The sequence below is a fragment of the Epinephelus lanceolatus genome, chromosome 21, assembly GCF_041903045.1.
Source record: "Epinephelus lanceolatus isolate andai-2023 chromosome 21, ASM4190304v1, whole genome shotgun sequence".
Classification (NCBI taxonomy): Eukaryota; Metazoa; Chordata; class Actinopteri; order Perciformes; family Serranidae; genus Epinephelus; species Epinephelus lanceolatus.
This window is the reverse complement of record NC_135754.1, coordinates 16,288,874-16,308,411: the sequence shown is the minus strand read 5'-3', so window position 1 is coordinate 16,308,411 and position 19,538 is coordinate 16,288,874. Positions and strand designations below refer to the sequence as shown.

The window sequence follows — 19,538 nt, the reverse complement described above, 5'->3', positions numbered from 1 at the left end:
CTCTTTCTCTCTCTCACACACACACTCACACACACTGTCTCTCTCTTTCTCTTTAATGGGACACTGGCCTGGGGCGCTGAACCAGCTCCCTCCGGAGCAACACACACACAGCATGCACACACACTGATCATACATTACAGACACTCCTGGATGCCCTTGCACGTGGTGTGAAACACATACACACACACACACACACACACACACACACATGCACAGACAGAGAGAAGCACGGGAAACCACAACCCCCCAAATTATGCCCCAGTCTGTGAGATGATGAATCTGGTTGGTGATTAGTTAGTTGAGGAGGGAGGCGCACTGCTTAGGCCCTTTAATGGGCCATAATTTGGAAGATAACTGTATTGTCCTATCTCTCTTGACATTTAAATCTAATCAGACCCTGCTGGTTAGCACTGTGGTCCAAGACGAGGGAGCCTGGGAGGGATGAAAGGCTGCTAGCGGAGAGGGATTGGCCCATAGTGGGCTATGCATCCCTATGGGCTGAGGCTAAGCAATTAGAACACAAGGCCCGGGCACACACATTATTTCCTGCTTTGCTTTTTTATTTATTTTTTGTTTAACTGGCGATCAGTTTACTGAGCCTTTAATTCAGTAACAGAATAGCAGGGAAATGGATACATACAAAGTCACTTCCACATCCACACACACACACACACACACACACACACACACACCCCCACATGCCTACATACACACACATGAGGGAGCCACTGCAAGGCCTCTTCTCTGCTCCTTATTACCACAGATGAGATGCTCAGTTTGATTAACACTTCTCTTTCATCCTCTTCATTAGCAGAGGAAAGCCACGGCAGCAGTAGCCGCGGCCCATGAAAAGAGGGCATGAATTAGAATCCACTTATTCCATAGACTGCCACTAATTCCGCACAATGGCGGTTAATGGTGGGGAGTAATAGGAAAAGGGTGTTTCTAATTGTTTCTTTGGATGGTGCCGCGCACGCTGCAGCAGCTGTTTCTGCACAGCAGACCAGGCCGGCCTGAACAAAGGCCAACGCAGGCGTTGGAGGGTCCGCACGACTCCGTTCGATAGAGCTCATGAGCAATAAATGCGTGTAGACGAGCCAATTTCCTCTGGCGAAGCGTCTTGCCGAGCGGAGGAGCTGGGCCCCAGTCAATGAGAACCACCTGGTGCTGAGGGAAGTGATTAGGGTTGGCACCACAGTGAGCGAAGAGCTGTTTTGTTAAGGAGGATTGAGATGCGGAGAGAGCTGGGTGGGGGCGGCTCACCCGAGTTTGGTTTGTTGGAGAAATATTGACGTTAGGTTTTTGTCAAAGTGAGATCTGAGGCACAGTGTTGTTTTGTTGGTGCTCAATTAGAGGGAATTATTTTGGTTACGGCATGTGTTTTGGGTTGTGACGCTGGTGGTGATTGCAGAGTGGGACGGAGCGTGGGATGTGCCACAACAGTGGGGTTGTGGGTTCAGCTCCCACACGGACTACACACATACCAACTTAGAAGTCGAAATAGTCCAGTGAGTGGCTAACCATGGAGAAGATGAACACTTTGTCTGCACTGATGGGAATTTTATTGCAACCACAAAAAAAATCGAGAGAATAATGGTGATAGTATCTGCTTGGTAAGAGGCTCAGCTGCAGCGGGGCCCACCCGTACTACAAACAGACTCTTTGGATAAAAGCCCCATCACATGGAATTCACTGTACTTTGTTACAGTGTGTCACTGTGACATTAAATCAACACAGGCATTACAAAAGTCAGGCTTATTTTTTCCATGTCAAGGACTCCAGGGCAGATACATTTAAGGCCAAAAGCCCCATTTGAGAATATTTGTTTCAAGGAACCTCGATCTGATAAAGAAATGTCTTGTTTGTGCCAACTGTTGTTACTGTAGAAAAGCTCTGATCAAAAAACCTTTACTCTTAAAGGGACAGCCAAAATACATGGGGCAGGGATGCAGCGTGGCACATCTGCTGCAGCATGCTAGCACCAGAGCGGATTTATTATAACCAACTGAAGCTATTATACTGATTGTACGAGTCTGTCAAGTCCATGCTTCCCATTCATTGTCTATGTGAGCACCATGGAAAGCATTTTGGTAGCGCAGCGTTGCATTTTGAGAGACGTAGCATCCGCTCCTCATTTGCGTAAAGTTAAACCAAGGCGACTTTGTGCCAGTAACGAGCCTCCATCTTGGCTCGCCACCTACATCTCTGCACTAATTTGGTGGAAACTCAACTATTGAAAATCTTTTAAGCTAACCTTTGTCAGTGAACTGTTTTTGTAAATTAAGAGAAAGCATCCAAACGAACCATCATGCTGGTCTGGTTGAATTCTTGGTGCAGACAGTCTATGGTGGCAGTGGCACGCCCATTAAGCATCCAGTGCTGGAAAGCAGTAGATCCCTTGCATCCACGAACATCCCCGTGGACACGTACCTTGACCAGAGATGTTTCACGCACCCGCATGGGCATTGCGCTGCTTAAGTCTATTTTTACGGGCCAGTAAAAATTACACAGAACTGATTAAAAAACAATTGCAATCTATTTAAAAAGGAAATGAATACCTCATTGTACCAGAGGCAATGTGAAGCAGCGGAGAAACCTTGTGTGTGTGTGTTTTTAATTTTCACATTAAAATAAATCAAATCATTGCATCCTGTTGTTAAAACAATACAGTTAATTATTTCAGTACTAGTTATTATAGCATGTGTTTGCAAACCCTGCATAACCAACTGCATGATCACTTGGAGTTTGTGTAGCAGGTAAAAAAACCCTGTTTCACATTGTGTCCGTGCCCCATGTATTTTGGCCATTACTTTACAGGTAAATTAAAAATAACTTTCTTTTTGTTACATCTACAGTCTTATTTTCATCCTTTCTGTCAGTTATGATAACACTGTATCACCAAATTAGTTGTAGAGACATAGGAATATGGTGACATTGCTACAACTAGCAGTCAAATTATTGTTGTAAAGACCATTATGGGTGTTTGTAAAGGACAGTTTGGGTGTTAATTTTACCATTTGTCTTTTATTTCACTTCCAAATACATTTGGCTAACCTTGAGGTTTGTTTTAAAGCTTTATAATCGTCCGACTGCTCGTGTTTTTTTTCCTCGTCTGACTTCTTTATTGTAGCAACGTGGCCGCATTCCCAGATCCCGGCAATTAACTTGGTGAGTACAATGTTATTATTACCCATAGAAATAGCAGCCAAAACTATGAAACCCAAGTTGTAATAAACCAGAATTATCCTTTAAATTAAATAATACATGATTATTGCGCTCCTCATTTTCTCTGAGACAAGCCCCCAGAGCTCAGCCTCTGAGCCACTGCTCCGTTCGTCGGAGGGCTCATTCACTTTGATGTTTATTTAATTTATTTGACCTTTTAATTTAATCGGGCATGTCAGATCCTTCTCCGCTACCTAGGCTGATGACAGTGTGCTCACCCTGTGTGTATGTGTGTGTGTGTGTGTGTGTGTGTGTGTGTGTGTGCACCTTCCCACCGGGGTTATCACGGTTGAGTGAATGTTGGCTGGCGGACAGTAGCGCTGATCACATTTGATGATGGAAATACATACCACAGAGGATTGTGTGTGTGTGTGCGCGTGTTTATGTGTTTTGTGTATGTGTACACAAAAGGCAGAGCGATGGCAGGCGGATCAACGAGGTCACGATAGTCCCGGTTGTGTCTCTGGCTGACATTAGTCTCTCTGTCTCTGCTTATTTGTCTCTGTTTCCTGCTGAATCTACTGTTCTTGTACCTCCATGTTTATCTGTCTTTCTCTTGCTTTTGCATCTCATTGCCCATTTTCCCTATCCACCTGTTCTTTTTTGTCATTACCCAGTTCCTTTAGGGGATCTTCGTGCAGTCCATCATCCCCATCTCGTCATTATAGCCCACTTGTCTCCTCTCTCCTCCTCCCTGCCTCCGTCTAGTGTCCTCATTGTCCCTCTCTCTCTGTGTTTCTCTTTCAATCTCTCTTCATCTCTGTTCGTCTCTTCATCTCTCCCCAGTCTGGATCTTGGCATTTAGGCATCTAATTGAGCTGGCGTCACTTGAATACTTCATAAAGCAGGAACGGCAGAGAATCCCGTCATTGTTTTCTGTGCCTTGACTCAGAGAGAGTGGGCAGGGCTGCTCTGTGTGTGTGTGTGTGTGTGTGTGTGTGTGTGTGTGTGTGTGTGTGTGTGTGTCTGTGACAGAGAGTTTTAAGGAGACAAGGAAATAGAAACTGTGAAAGATTTTGCAAATTGAATGTGCATTTAATGTTTATTTGTATTTTGCTTGAGCGTGCGCCCTTTTCACAATGGCAGCTTTCTTTGCTGTAGGTTTGTGTGCTGAATGCATTGTTGCAAAGGACAAAATACCCATAATAACCATTGTAAACCATTAAACTCTCAGACATTTGGGCATGCATTTTTGCTACTTTTGTTTTGTGACTTATAATCGATCAATACAAAAACAACTATTAGTCGCAGTCCTACATGTCCAATTTGCTTGTGTTTGATATAAAACAGTCGTGAGTCAACACAGTCTCTTTCCTTGGAATAATTCAAGTGACGTGTTTCAAATTTTCATCTGCAGAAGCAGATTTGATTTTTCTTTCCTCAGCTGACATGTCGTCCCCGCCCCCATTCCCCAAAAACTGAAATTAAGCAATAGCCAACTCCTCTTCCAAAATGTGTTTGACAGCTACTTTGGCTCTCCACTAACAAATCCCAGCACATACTTGCACACACACATGCAGACACACACACACACACACACACACACATAAATACCTTGGAACAAATCCCTGGCTAGCTCCACTGTGCTGCAGAGGTGCTGATCAATCAGGGTGAGGTTGTGTGGTCTCCTTTTCTTGATGCAGCACATAGTTGTAATCTTTACCTTTCACTCTCTGTCTTCAAGGCCCTGGGGCAGTGTGTGTGTGTGTGTGTGTGTGTGTGTGTGTGTGTGTGAGGGAGATGGAGGGAGAGAGAAAGGTAGAGACAGACTGATCTTGCTGTACTTGGGACTTTTTCTTGCCTTTTTTTTCAGGTGAGAGAGGTGGAAAGAAGAGTGTGTGAGTGAGAGAAGGAGGTGGAGAGAGAGAAATGGTCTGAGTTCTCGAGTTGCAAACAGAAAGAGGGCCCACTGCAGGATGCCCTACAGGCAACTAATGTAGCTAACACACACACACACACACACACACACACACACACACACACACACACACACACACATAGAAAAAACTGATGGAAAAAAAGTGAAATGTGAAGCAGTGGCAGCTCACATCAGCACATACAGTAAGAGACATGCACACACACACACTGACATGTACACTATTGTGTGTGCGTGTGTGTGTGTGTGTGTGTACATGTCTTTGTTCTGTCTGGCTGTCCTCTTGGCACGTAAATCATAATGGATCTCATTATCCAGCTGGGATGGCTTGGTGGGGCCTGTCTGGCGGGAGATGATAGCTGGATGGCTGAGGGGCTGCCACCACACGCACACACCCACACATGCACATATACACACATATGCACACTCAGCTTTATCCATGTATGCATGTTATTTAGCTCGCATAGCTACTGTAGGAGCATATATGGTGCATTCCCACTCTTATCATCAACAGAGGGACAGACAACTACACGCATGCACACACACACACACCACACACACACGTGTGTGTGTTTGTAGCCCATCCAGACACAATGGACATTAGTGGCTCAGCTTGCCGTCAGACAGAAGGGGAAGTGATGCAGAGCAGAGGGAGGGATGGATGAAAAATGGAACTTATCCTCTTACTCCCTCTCTCTTGTCACCCCCCCCCCCCCCCCGTTCTTTCTTTCTTTCCTTCTCCCTCCCTCCCCATCTCCTATCTGTCACTTGTTTGGAGGACACCGGCAGATGTCGGTTTGTCCCTCGAGGTGAGCGGGGCTTGTGCTGCCATCTTTTTCCTCCTTATCACAGCGCAGTCTCCCACATAGGATGCAAGCAAATCATGAATCACATGTACAGGCCATGCAGAAGACATCGGTTGTGCAGTGGAGGAAAAAAAAACAGTTGTGTCCTAGTAAATCACTTGTTTTGTGAGTCTTGTACACAAACGCACACACACATGCTGCAGCCATTCGGTATCTGAGCAGTGCTGGCTTTTATGCTGTGAATACAGGCAGAGCAGTTGGTTGCTCGTAACACGGTTAGGGCCTACACCATTTGTCTGGACATGACCATTACCCAAGCCAATTACTGGCTGGTGTACAGGCGACTCGCCAACAACCTAATGTTTTCCCGTCATGCCTGCCCCCCCTCAAACCCCTCCCCTTACAAACACACACACACAAGCAGAAAGAGGGGGTGAGGAGGAGGGGAATAGATAGAGAGGAAGGATGTAGGGCCCGGGGCAAAACCCCCACCCGACTGACTGATACAGCTAATAAACTTTCATTTAAGCTAATGTTCCCCTTTTTTCTGCCTTCTCTCCCCTCCATACCTCTCTCTCCTCCTCCACCTTTCTCCTTTTACTCTCTATTCTCCACTCTCCATCTCCCTCTCTATTTCTCTGTCTGTGCTCCAGAAGAAGGGCTCGTCCGAGCAATCGATGCGGGCAGCCCACCAGCCGGAAGCCCAGTTGGCCGAACAGCACACCACTCAATCAGTCTGAACAGCAACACAAAGGGGCTGCTGGCGACCAACAGAGGTAGACACACTCTCTGTATACAGCAGTAGATCCTGGACTGAACTCATTTCATAAATCATATACACACCGTACAACAGCAGCTAGCGTGATTCAGTTTTATATAGCTAAACAAAGCCGACTGAAACAACAACAACATATCAAAGTCATCTTTAAAATAGCACGGACAGGCTGGGGTACTTTGGCTCACGTCTCCTCGCCACTGCCAAGCCTTCTATCTTTGAATACTCTAGGTGCTGTGCTAATTAAACTTTCAGACAAAGCATGTTTCTCTTATATTTATAGCAGCTCAATGGGCTTTGTCTGAGACCACATTTGGCTCAGTGTGCACACGTGTGGTTTCCCCTGTGCTCGTACCGGCGTCAGTGAGTGTTGACAGTGGACATGCTCTGTGCAACCACACGGCTTGCAGTTGCTGTGCTTTCACCGTTGTGCTTATGTGCTGCAGACGCAGTGTGTCTGTAGGTTTTAACTCAAGTGTCATTGTGGAAGTTCCAAATAAAAGAAGAAGAAAATCATTCATTCATTTACTTTCCATAAGCGCTAATCCTGTCAGGGGCCCTGGGCGGGGGGCTGAAGCCTATTCCAGCTGACATTGGGCAAGAGGCGGGGTACACCTAAGGGCAATTTAGAGTCACCAGTTAACCTGCATGTCTTTGGACTGTGGGAGGAAGCCGGAGTACACAGAGAAAACCCATGCTAACACGGAGAGAACATGCACACTCCACACAGAAGGGCTCCCCCATCCCAGACACACTTAGCCGACAACAAAGAACTAGTGCCGACAAAGGCCGACTGTTGCCTCATGTTGCCTGTGTCCTGGCCTCAAAGTTGAACTTCAACACACTGCTGGGGGAAATAACTCTCCTTACTAACAGGTGGCGACTAACGGGACGGATTCAAGACACTAGTTAGCCAGTTAGCACATTAACAACATAGCATAACAAAAGATATCTACCTAAAAAGATATTTAGCAAGCAATAACACAAACCATACAAACTTTTTTCTGCTAAAGAGCTGAATGGCTAAAAGAATAATTTCACCTTATATAACAAGTTTGTTTCAATTTCACACCCTCTTGACTTTTTGTTTGCTTACCTCACTTTAGTTTCTCTCCTGCTCTGAGGTGAACTGCCAATAAAATTGATTTCATTTACCAATGGGCTCCGCTGGCTGTGATGCCAGGTGTGCCAAGGTGTCGGATAATTCACAAAAACTAGGGTGACAAACTCAGTGACGGCCTCATCATGCCCCATAAATACAGTGACTGTGATATACACCATGATAAGAGATTTTGGCCATATTGGTCACCCGTAGCTGCCATTAACGATTTCATGGTTGGTGTCAGAAAATAGTGATTTCATGCCTGTCATGATTTCCAGAATAATGTCTTCAAATGAGTTGTTTCTTTCGCCCACCAGTCCACAGCCAAACGGCGCTCAATTTACAATAATATATAATTTCCAAGAATAATATGTATTTACAATAATACATACAATAATATATATAAAATCAGCAAACATTTAAAACTGATGAATCATTTAGCAAAAATTGTGTCTGTGCTATCTCTGTACTTTTTGCAGCATGGTACATGCAAGACACAACCTCAGCTGGCAGCACCCTGGTTACACAGTGTGCCCAATCACACTATTGTTCCATTAATTTTGTACTACAGCATGTATAGACACTGTACACTGGTTAGTTTTATCTGGTGCAACACCTTAATGGCTAATCTTGGCCATTTTAAAGTTCAACATTTTTGTCAAAAGCAGAGCTTAAACACAATTAACATTGATTCTCCACCTTAATCTGATAATAATTGGTTCCCCGAGACCTGTGTGTTTATAATGTGCTAGGCTGTCTACAACAACAACATCCTGAGCGCCCGCTAATTGAAATCATCTCTTCATGTGCCACAAGTCAGGATCCATTAAGGCAGATTAGGCCCCAACGAACAGTAAAGCGCGGTAAATCAGGGTCATCAGATGGCATGGGCCGTCAGAGGAGAAATCCCTCTGCACATGCTCTCTCAGCAGAAGGACAGCAGAGGCGAGCTGTCAGGGACTGAGCGGCCTCGGCGCTGCCGTTAAGTACACTATCTGGCTCACTCCTGTCAAGGACCTTTGGTGGCTTTTGATATGTGAAATGAGAGTTTGATTTGTTGAGTGCACAACAGCCTGAAGTAGAATTGCTTTGTTTCCCTCCTTTGTCCACTGACCTACAGGTAAACACGTCTCCATCACTTCATATTACTTTTTCTCTTTCTCTGTCTCTAAATTGCATTTAATGCCTAAAGTGAACAAAGTAAGTGTCACTTGAAAGATGATTGAAACATCTTCCCTACAACCTACATGTTAAGCTTAGCTGGATTTCTGTGATATGAGCAGAGTTCAACCTGATATATACGTGCATCACTGCTGCATGCCCGTCCTCCCAAAGGTGCATGGCCCTGTATGCTCTGCCACTGGATGTGTGCCGCAGTAGGTGATGCAGACAGTCTTAGTATTTTTTAATAAGACGGGCAATAACAATAAATCCTACGGGCTGATCACCCACTCGCCACTCTTCTTCTCTTCCAACCAAACCCAGAGCGGTGCAGCATTACCCTGCTGCCGCCTTCAATTACGCCATTCATCATGCGTCTTATCTGGCCGCCGGTTTGATTGAGTGTGCAATGGGAGGCGTCGCAAACCCCGCATTCTCAACTGTGTGTGTGTGTGTGTGTGTGTGTGTGTGTGCGCGCATGTTGGGGGTGTTGACAGGAATGGAAAACTGCATTTGGGGGGATGCGGGCATGTGGTGGCGGGTGTATATGGGATGTATTGGGATGTATGAGTGTGTGAAGAGAGGCTCAAGTGCGTGAAGGGAGTGTGTGTGTGTGTGCATGGCAGATCTACAGGAGTGTATAAATCAAACCAGATGATCGTCCCCCCACTCTGATCCGCTCTGTCTCAGCAAGCACATTTCTCCTTTTTCCCCTCCTACTGTCCCTGTACTTCCTTCCTTACCTCCTTCCCCCTCATCCTCCCCCCCTCCACCTCCTCCTCCTCCTCTTCTTCTCTGGAACAGATTTGTCTGGGGGCCCCTGTCTAATCTCCAGCAGTGCCGGGTGTTGGGAGACGGGCGACAAATTTTAATAAGCAACTGGGCGCTGTAATTTAGCGGCCTGGGAGGGAGATTAGGCTGATTGATGCTGGGCTCGTCTAATGGTCCAGCCTACGGCTCCCGGCCCAAATTGGTGGTAATGAAAGTTTTGTGCAAATTGAGATGGAAGAAAATAAGGCATCCACACTCTCTCTATCTTCATTCAATCTTTGTATTCATCCCCCTGTTTCTGTCGTCCTGTTCATTTTCTCCCCTGCTCTCAATCTTTTTGACAAGGTGTGTCTTTCTCTCCATCTCCGTCCATCACATCCTCATTCTTTCCTCCCCCCTTTCTTTTCTTTATCTATTCCACTTTCTCTCTTTCAGGCTCTTTCTTCATCTCTGTCTTCCTTTTTCATGCCCACCGCTCGCTCTGCCTCGTTACCGAAATCGATTTGTCCCTCATCTGATCCCCCCCCCCCCCCCCCCCCCCCCCCCCACTGTTTTATAGTTTCTCTCTGGCACTCCCGAGTCACTTTCTGTCCCTACTTAACTCCACCTAGTAGGTTATTTACTTTACTCCCTCCCTCCTCTTTCTTGGCCATGCCTGTAGGAGATTTATGTGTGTGTGTGTTTGTGTGCAGATGGGTCGTGAGGTGTTGTCTGAGCCGCTCCGGTGTTGTCAGGACAAATTCATCGAGATCTACAGAGAGATGGGATGACAACACTGATGGCTGTCTCCCTCTACCACCACCTCTCTTTCCTTGTATTCCTCTATTTGCTCTGTCTGTTTCTCTTTCCCTCTCTCCCTTGCTTTCTCACTTCACCCCACCAAATCACTTTCAGCTGGCCTGCCACTCCGACAGGCTCCATCTGCCATGCGTTATTAGGTTGTGGAGATTTCCAGGCCACTTTTCAGGATATGGCGAATGCATGTCAGTGTCCAGCGACCTGTCCCACTGGCAAACTTTGCATTGTTCCATATATCTGTTAGAATGTTTTTTGCTATATAACAAATTCCAGTAAGTAATACCAAGCAAATCCCAGTTTAGTTACAGTTAGTTTGCTGTTAGCTGTCTGAGATTTGACTTCAAGGTTGTTACAAATAACTGCATTGCTGCTCTTTGTTTCTGTGAAAGCTTTGAGTAAATAAAAGAATAACGGTGATAGCTTCTAGGGGCATCAGAGAAAAGAGTTCCAGCTACAGAAACACACACATGGGCCTCATGCAGGAAGCGATATACGAACAGATTTCCTCTTATTTTTGTTTGTATCCATGATTTGTTCTTATTTTTAGTATTCACTGATTCTCTTGGATTCATCAATGTTTTCCTATTTTTGCTCTGCTCTTAGGTACAATATTTTTTTTCGAGTGGTCATGAGCACTCTTACCAAGATGAGACAGAAAACATCTCACTCTACAGTCCACAAATTGTCCAACATGTGGACACACAAGTCTAAAATTTGAGTAATATAAAGAAACGCGTGAATATCATGACATCTGATTTAGATTATTAGATTTCTTTCATGTCATTTAGTTAGCGTGTGTCCCTCTGCTGACACAGCATTTGCAGCATCACAAACGTTTTGCCATTGCTTGGTTTTTGATTTTCCTGTAAAGCCAGTACTGACACTTTGGAAAATAACATTTAGTTTAACGGTATGTCGATTTCACTACTGCTGGAGTTCTTTTTACAGCCTTTTTTGGTGGCATCTCTCCAATTTTTCAGCATGTGCCAGAGTATTTGTACACGGCACAACACCCCTATAGTGTTTAGGGGACATTACTTACTTTGACTGATAACAAACAATCAGTCATGAGCCTTCAATTTATGATTTAGTTGGAGTCATCATTCAGCACATATTGGTAAGAGCAGCTTTGGATGGTTAAGAACATTTGGTGCATCTGGAATTGACTTCTCTAATTTTTTTCTCCTAACAATTAGAAGATCAAAGACTATAAAATAATGGACGTAGCTACTGTGACATCACCCACTGGTTTGTCAACTGCCATTTTGAAGCCTTGAGTTCGGCATTTTGGCTGTTGGCATCTTGTTTTTTTGTAGCCAGAAGTGACCATAGTTGGACAAGAAGAGCAAGGGGCGGATCTAACTCATAGACTGTGGTGAAGCCTTGCAAACAACTGGTCACTCAAAGTGGCCCCACCCTTAAATATACAGAACTTGAAGCCTAAATAAAAGATAGACGGGTGAGTTATAGTATAATTCACCCCTTGTACAGTTGTCATGACTGTTAAAATTTGCTATAAAGACCAAAACTGTTTTTGTACAAGGTTGTAAACATGTTTATTTCTGCTGTAAAGGTGGGCCTTTTAACATGTGTGTCTACGGGAATTGACTCGCTCTTTGAGCCAGCCTCAAGTGGCCATTCAGTGAACTGCAGTTTTTGGTAATTCCATGGTGTCTTCATTTTTCTGCCCCAGAGGTCGCTGTTTGGAGACATTAAAGGAGAAATTCAAGAGAATGTTTCTGTTATAAAGTCCCCAGAGAAGGATGTAATGGTATAAATTCACAAGGGATAACTGGCACTCTTGATGTTCAGCTTATGATGTGTGAACATGAATGTATTCATTTAGGTACATCTGTGCAGTCACACATTAATCATATGTGAGTGGGTGTGTATGTGTGTTAGCCAGCTATCCAGCTCCGATTCCCCAACAACAGAGCGACTGTCTTCCGGCACTTTTCAGTCCCCCTTTCTCTTAACTCCCACACAGCTCTCTACTCGTGTTATTTTTTAAAAAAAGACGACGGTGCCGCACTTGTCCTCCTCCTCTCTCGCTGCCATCTTGAGTTATGCACTGATCTATCATTAATAGCTTCATTAGCATTTTTCTCCCTCTGAGGTGCTTGTGTATATAGTTCAAACTATGGCACGGATGCTCACATCATTAAACAAGCGTACATCCTGAATTCTCTCTGTTACAAAAGCGGAGGTGGGTAGGAGGAGGTAATAACACCAATACATTTGGAGAGTTCCCAACATAAAGCATGTACACAGTCCCCAAATAAGCATCGCCTCCTCTGTTCCCCCTCAAGGCCTCCTGTAAAGTGTGTTTCCTAACTCATATTGCACAACCAGTGTCCTTTTGCAATACCCGGACAAATGTGAACAAGAAGTGCATTTATTCCAAACCCAATCTGCACTCCAACCAAGGGAGAAAAATAGTGAGGCAACCAGCTTGACGCTCAACAGCAAAGATGCAGTGGAGTCGGGCAGCTCAGCCCATAAATGAGTGGCAACTGCCTGTGAAGTTTATCTTGGCGAGAGGCAGCCCTTGTTGATTGCTCACCAAAGTCTGTGGTTGGGATCCCAGACAACACAACATAATCGTGCTTCCCGAGCCCCGACAACTGCCTAAATGCAGTGTGGTCGAGGAGCTGGTGTGGGTAATTTCAGATTGGATGTGGCCTCTCTCCACAGGAGCTGTTAAGGCTTTGTAAGTTTCACACTCGACTGGCCAAAGTGGTTTGTCAGAGTTGATTGTTTATTTTTCTTGGGGAGAGAGAGAGAGGGAGGTTTGTATGTTTGAGAACGATGACGGAAACATGGAATGCGGCTTGGACCGTAAACTCATGGGAATTCATAGTTCCTGGTTTCCCTTTTACAGTTGTAGCTCGTTTAAAATGTCCGGTGGTCAGGCGTGCAGTAATTTGGCACTGTTCAGCACATTGCACAAGTTTTTATGCAGGCCAGCACGCTTTGCTGTTTCTTGGAGAGGCTCTAAGACAGGGCCATTTTAATAAATAAACCCTTGGGAACCCAAGAACAATGGATAATGCTTGGCTGCTTCATTTACTATTTTCTCTCCTGCCTTTGCCTCACTGGATTTGATTTCAGCACGATTTGTTTGAAGGTTTTTTAAAGATACGGAATGATCACTTTCATTATCTACCTCCAAGTGATTATCTCCCTCCTACGATACAGGCCAGTGGAGGGGCAATAATGCAAGAAACCAAGAGCGTATGAATAGCCTCTGTTTGCTGAATGCTCTCCTCCCACCTCATAGTTTTATGGTGGATGATGCTGTGAGGTATTAAATGGGCTGACGGAGCGCTTTGATGTTCAAGTTCCCCTTCATATGATAGTGGGATATGCCTGATAGTGTGGGCAGCAGATGAGGGGGGTTTGGCTGCTTCTCTGGCTGGTTGATGTGAATCAGGGTGGGGGGAAAATGAGGGGTGGAGGAGGGAAGGAGCAGGGTGAGGTGCTGATGGGAAAGAGACGAATGGTGCGCCAGTGTCAGAAGTGGTCATGTGCTGAGGAAAGAGTAGGGGGGAATGCGAGGGAGGATGGAAGGAGGGCTTGACTGATTAACCTGTTTACCTCCCTGAAAATGCTCCGGGCGCCATTCTGATTAAAGTTCAGTCTTTCATCTATCATCTCCATGGCCGGCCTGAACCTTCAGAGCTGCCGATACCAAACACTGTCAAAAGGATCGAGCCTCCAACCTGAGCCACCACCACACCCTCCAACAGCAAAGCTAATGCTCTCGACCGGTGGCTTCATTTGCATCTCATCCTTCCTTGTCAGCTCTTGACTTGCCAGGAACCAACCTCCTTATGATTCTCTCTTCTGTCTCTGACGCTTTCTATCTCACATGCTGAGGTTGTCTGTATGTCTCTCTTTATCTACTCCTCCCAGTCTGCTTCTAAACCTCTTGCTCTCAAGACTCTCTGGGAACCGTGCTTGTGTGCCTCAGTCTGTTTCCTCCAGTGACGTGCTTTCCCAACTCAAGGCTTTTAGCACCTCCAGCATAATACGATTACACCCGTTTGGGGACGTGATATTGTCAACGGCTTTCTAAAAATATCCCCCCCCAGTCCAGTCGCAGCAGCACAGTAGCGCTGCGAGTGGACTGTATGCGACGACTAACAGAGGCACGGCTGCACACAATGTTCTGGCCACTCAAGCACAAATGTTAGCCCTTTTAAAAGCTTTTTGCACCGTCATGGACTCAGTGTGTGTGAGGACAACCAGATGGGGAAGTAGAAGACAGAGGTTGGCAATTAGGTCCAGGCATAGACCGCAGGGATATGTGAAGGTATACAGGTGCAGTGTAGATGCAGGACTGACGATGTCCCAAAACAACATGTTTGAGTGACAAAGCCCACTAGCATCGAAATTATGACTAATGGAAAAAAAGGAGGAAGTCAGTTGACCTTATTATGAAGCTACACATTCAGTCAGGGAGGTCAGGGTGGATGGTGGAACAACACACCATTGGACTTGTTTTCTGTTTTGTACATTGGCTTCTGTGACCACGATTGTTCCCTAACCTTACCCAAGTGGATATTATTGTAACCATGACAACAAAGTTCCCCTAACCTTACCAAAGTACTTGTTTCATCCCAAGCCATGCTCTTTTCCTAACCCTCACCACGTCGTGTTGGTGCCTAAACCTTAACAGACTTTACTGCTGAAAATATACACATAATGGTCAAGTGTGGCCTCCTACACGCTGCCTTGCAGCATCTGTCGAAAGCTGCGGTGGCTGCTTTGAGCTGCGGCTGTTTAATTCTGCGGCAATGTCCGGCCAAACTATAAGCTAGGGATAGTTTAACTTTTAGCAGCAATCTGCAGCCAGAGAATACCCTCTGCCGATCAGTTAACAGAGTCCAGTGACTCCTGTGACATTTTAACCTGTGATGCAAAGAATTTCATCCCACGTAAAACACATGAAGCCACATTTGGTGGCTGCTTGGTGTGTTTTTAGCATAACCGTAGCATTGTCAAATCGTAAAATTGATTTTCAGGTGATTTTTGACAGTTTATGAAGTGGAAGTGGTGTCTCATGTTAGAAAATGATAACATTTATTGTTTTGGCAGTAGTTACAAGCGTCGTTAGATACGTAGGACTTGTTAATTTGGAATTCTTGTGTTTTCCTTTTACGAAATAGATAATAGATACCTACCTCCTTGGTGCAGAAGAACATTGAAGAGTTAAATGTGGACTTTTAAAGAACAACAGATACAAAACATGTATATCATACCCTTATTTTGACAGTACCAGTGTGTTAAATGTCTTGAAATCCCTTTAAATCTTGTTTGATTTAGATAAAGTTAACATCTGCTTGTTTCATTAGACCTCATTTCAGCACCCGGAGCTGTCCATACATTGACCTGTTAAACTGCCTGTCATATGATGCAGAACTAGTGACACTCTCCATATGGGGGTATTGATTATTACATGGTAATTTCATGTCATTTACATTAGGTTTTAAAGGCTTTATATTAAGATTTTTAACCTTTAGAGGAATTCGTAAACAAGAATATTTTAGATCTTGGTGTAGGGCCAGATTTTTCCCATTGACAGCTGTTTGCCAACTGCTAGCACATTATAACACAGGATCCCTTGTGAGCTCATAGTGTTCAAGGCTCACAAACAAAACACATTTGTTATCAGGAACATTAAATTCAAAGCATGTGCTGTTGGGTTTGCTACCACCAGTAACCCTTCATCACCTCCATTGGACATCTCCGCTGATGTCCAACCTTCTTCAAGGAGTCAGAAAATGTCGGCCTCCTCGATTTCAGCGCGTTCTCTCCAGCGTTGATCTTCTTTCATCCCTTTCCTCCGAGCGTCTCTGCAATGGGTGGCAGAAAATTAGGTCATTGCCGCGTTTGATCATGCTTTCACTCGTTCTCCCAGGGAGCCATTCCAACCATTTTATTTCTAAAAATGCGTCTTTGTTTTCCTGTCTCTTTCTCTAAGCCTCTCGCCCTTTATCTTCCACGTTCCGTCTTTCCTCCTGCCAGTGAGCACTGACTGAAAACACATGGGCATCGGCCTGCCCAGTCATGCCTCAACACAAGATCCTTGTTGTCAGTCAGGCCAAACAGCAAAACACAACCAGCTTTCAGCAAAGCTATGCGTCTTGTTCTGTGTATCCAAAATGCCAAGGTCGACATTTGTTTGGCATTTTAACAGTTTGTACTACAAGGAATGGATTTGTTATATGTATTTCCCACAGATATGAGTGGCAGAATGTTGATTCAGGTTGCTTGATAGAGAAGTATATAAACCTGTCATGATAACTTCCTTTGTTGTCCTAGAAATAATTGTGATTAATGATGTTATTGTCATTTTGAGCCAATTTTGTGCCACTGATATAATGATAATACAAAAGTATAATAATGTAAGCACACACGTTCAAAGAGCAATGACCTTTTATTTCTTAAGAATGTATTTAGACAGTGGAATTGAAATACAGTTGCTTTAATATACAAGAAAGTATATTTAAAATTTTAATACCTTTATGAGTCAACTGATCTGTCTATTTTATGAAGACATTTTTTTCTTTTTATCTTTAGTTTTTTTAATTAAATAGATAATTAGGAAGTATATATGCTGATGTTGTTTTCAAGGTGAATATGACACATGGTCATAAAGATACACATATGGTGTAATTGCAAATTGGCTCGGGTTTGGATGGAAAACATCAGGATTTTCCCTTGTGTTTTTTTCAGATTTTGCTGCATCTATTTTGTCAAAATGTGGCTTGGTGTTCCATTCTGAGCTGATGAGGACATTTGTACGCGCTTGTGCACATCTGTGTACACAAAATTAGCTTAGGGAGTGCTATTATTGGTCTACATGGACCCTAACCCTGGGGGCAACAGGAAAAGCTTAGGTGATTTCACTTGAGCGCAGACAGCCTATATGGTGTTACAGCAGCCTGTGATGGACTGATTTAATCCTACTGATGGAGCTCATAAGACACAGGAAGAGAGATGGACATGTGTGCGTGTGCACACACACACACACAGAGTCACCCTTCAGTCATATATGTGGACATAACGGGAATTGTGTGTGTGTGTGTGTGAAAAAGAGAGGTCAGCAGGGCTAACGCAGTCCCCTGGCTGTTCTCAAGGTTAATGTGAGACTGACAGCGGCTACTATTAGCGGCCTTCGGATGGTCTCCACCCCCCATATGTGGAGCTGATTCATCCCGGTGGCAGCAGTGCATTAAGATGTAACAGCTTCACTCCCAGGTGTCACTCACCCCTTTAGACAGGGCCTACATCATAATTTTACGTTTCCTATTATCTTCTATTGTCTACGCTCAACCACGATGGTCCATTAAAGGGATAGGTGCTGCCGTTACTGCCTCGTTCTCACGTGTCACTCAACTCTTCCTATATGTCATTATTTCATGTCGTCCCATTGTCTGTTAATTGAAATACCCCAGACATTGTCTATATGGTCCATTAAAGGGACAGGAGCCTTGTTCCTAAGTGTCGCCACTACTTTAGGTGCTAGCTCATTAATTTTCATAGTCTATGTTTGACTTACACATGCACAGAGAGGTGGGGCTGAGACGAGGGGAAAAAAATACCATCAAGAAGAAATGCACACTGGCATGTTGAAGATCACCCAGACCATCCAAACCTCATTTACATTTTAATTCAAAGACATTAAGCAGATGCTCGTATCAAGTGCAGGTTGGTGTTTAGTGTTTTGCTCAAGGACGCTTAGGTGAGGAGGGTTGCTCAGTTAAATGAAAACAGCCATTTTTCCTGTTTTTCATGGTTAATAGTCACATTTTATTTTTAGTTGCTATGACAGTCCCAGTGTAGTGTGTGTTTTTTTTCACAAATGCATTATATCTAATGACCGACATGGAAGCTCGCACAGATTGGCAGGCAGCTTTGTTGGCAAAGGCTGGGGGGGCAAAACTATGTTGCAGTTGTAAAATGGAAGCTGAGAGTGAAGTTAAAAAGAACAAACACACAACACAAAAATCCTTTCCCATGCCTAAGTGTGTAAGCATTGTTTAAAGGTATGCTATGCAGGATTCCCCCCCCAAAAAGTAGTAATATAGGACTCAGCGGAAAGTAATCCCTCTCAATCATTACTTATAACCCACTAGACGTGTGTGTGCCAGTGTATTTCTCTGCAGACACTCTGCCCTCTGCCTGCATTCTCTCATTACCAGCTGCCACAACATCTCAATGGCTGGTACTGTTTTCATCTTGTGAGTCTTGTGAGTGTGTGTGTGTGTGTGTGTCATCATGTGGTCCAGGTGACACCAATTGTAGTGGGAACTACCACAGAAGTTAATATTTTGTTAGGTATTTATATGTCTGGCTGTCTGTGGATAGACAACATGATAACGCCATAATCGTGCAATACATGGTCACGAAACTTTATAGATATGTAGTTGAGATCGAAATAAAGGTGGAGTTTGAAGATGTGTGTGGTCTGAGCAAGAAGGCCTGAAGGAGGGGGGTAGGAAATAGGGACGGACTTTACGCCCCTGGCCCACATTGGCTGTATTGCGGCTGGAGTGATCCCATTGCAAGATGGTCTCTAGCAGCATACATCCAAGAGGAAACTACGAAAGTCGCGGACACAGAGCCAAACAAATGCAAATATAACGAGGCGAAACGTCAAGCAGACAAGGCTCGTTCCAAAAACAGATTGAATCTGGGTTTGGCTTTCACTTTTGCTGGCAAGCACAGAACGAGAGGAAGAAGAGCGATGCAGAGTTGGCCTGTTTTCTGTTGGACGGGCAGGTGTCTGCGGTTAGCTTAGTTAGCATGCTAAAGTAGCATTCTTACAATAATACATACAGTAGCTTGCAGTGTGTGTACAGGCAGTGTAGGGAGGAGGGGCCAAAATCAAATGCTGTGTTTAAAAACAGTCACCGACAATTCCTGCATAGTATACTTTTAAGTATTTAAAAGTGAATTATTAAAAGATACTGGGGAGAACAAATTTTGTGTAAAGTTTTGTCTTATAAATGTAGT

General features: G+C 44.4%; 1 protein-coding gene across 6 annotated transcripts in view; it reads left to right on the top strand.

Moving 5' to 3' along the window:
• Positions 1-19,538, top strand: part of raraa (retinoic acid receptor, alpha a) — a 174,500-nt gene that overhangs the window by 43,059 nt on the left and 111,903 nt on the right. For 4 of the 6 annotated variants that reach the window (XM_033612241.2, XM_033612240.2, XM_078163612.1 and 1 more), the window contains one exon: positions 6,561-6,683. The exons of the other annotated variants lie outside the window; for them this stretch is intronic. The gene's annotated coding sequence lies outside the window, so the exon portion shown is untranslated. The remainder of the gene's footprint in view (positions 1-6,560; positions 6,684-19,538) is intronic. 6 annotated transcript variants of the gene reach the window in all.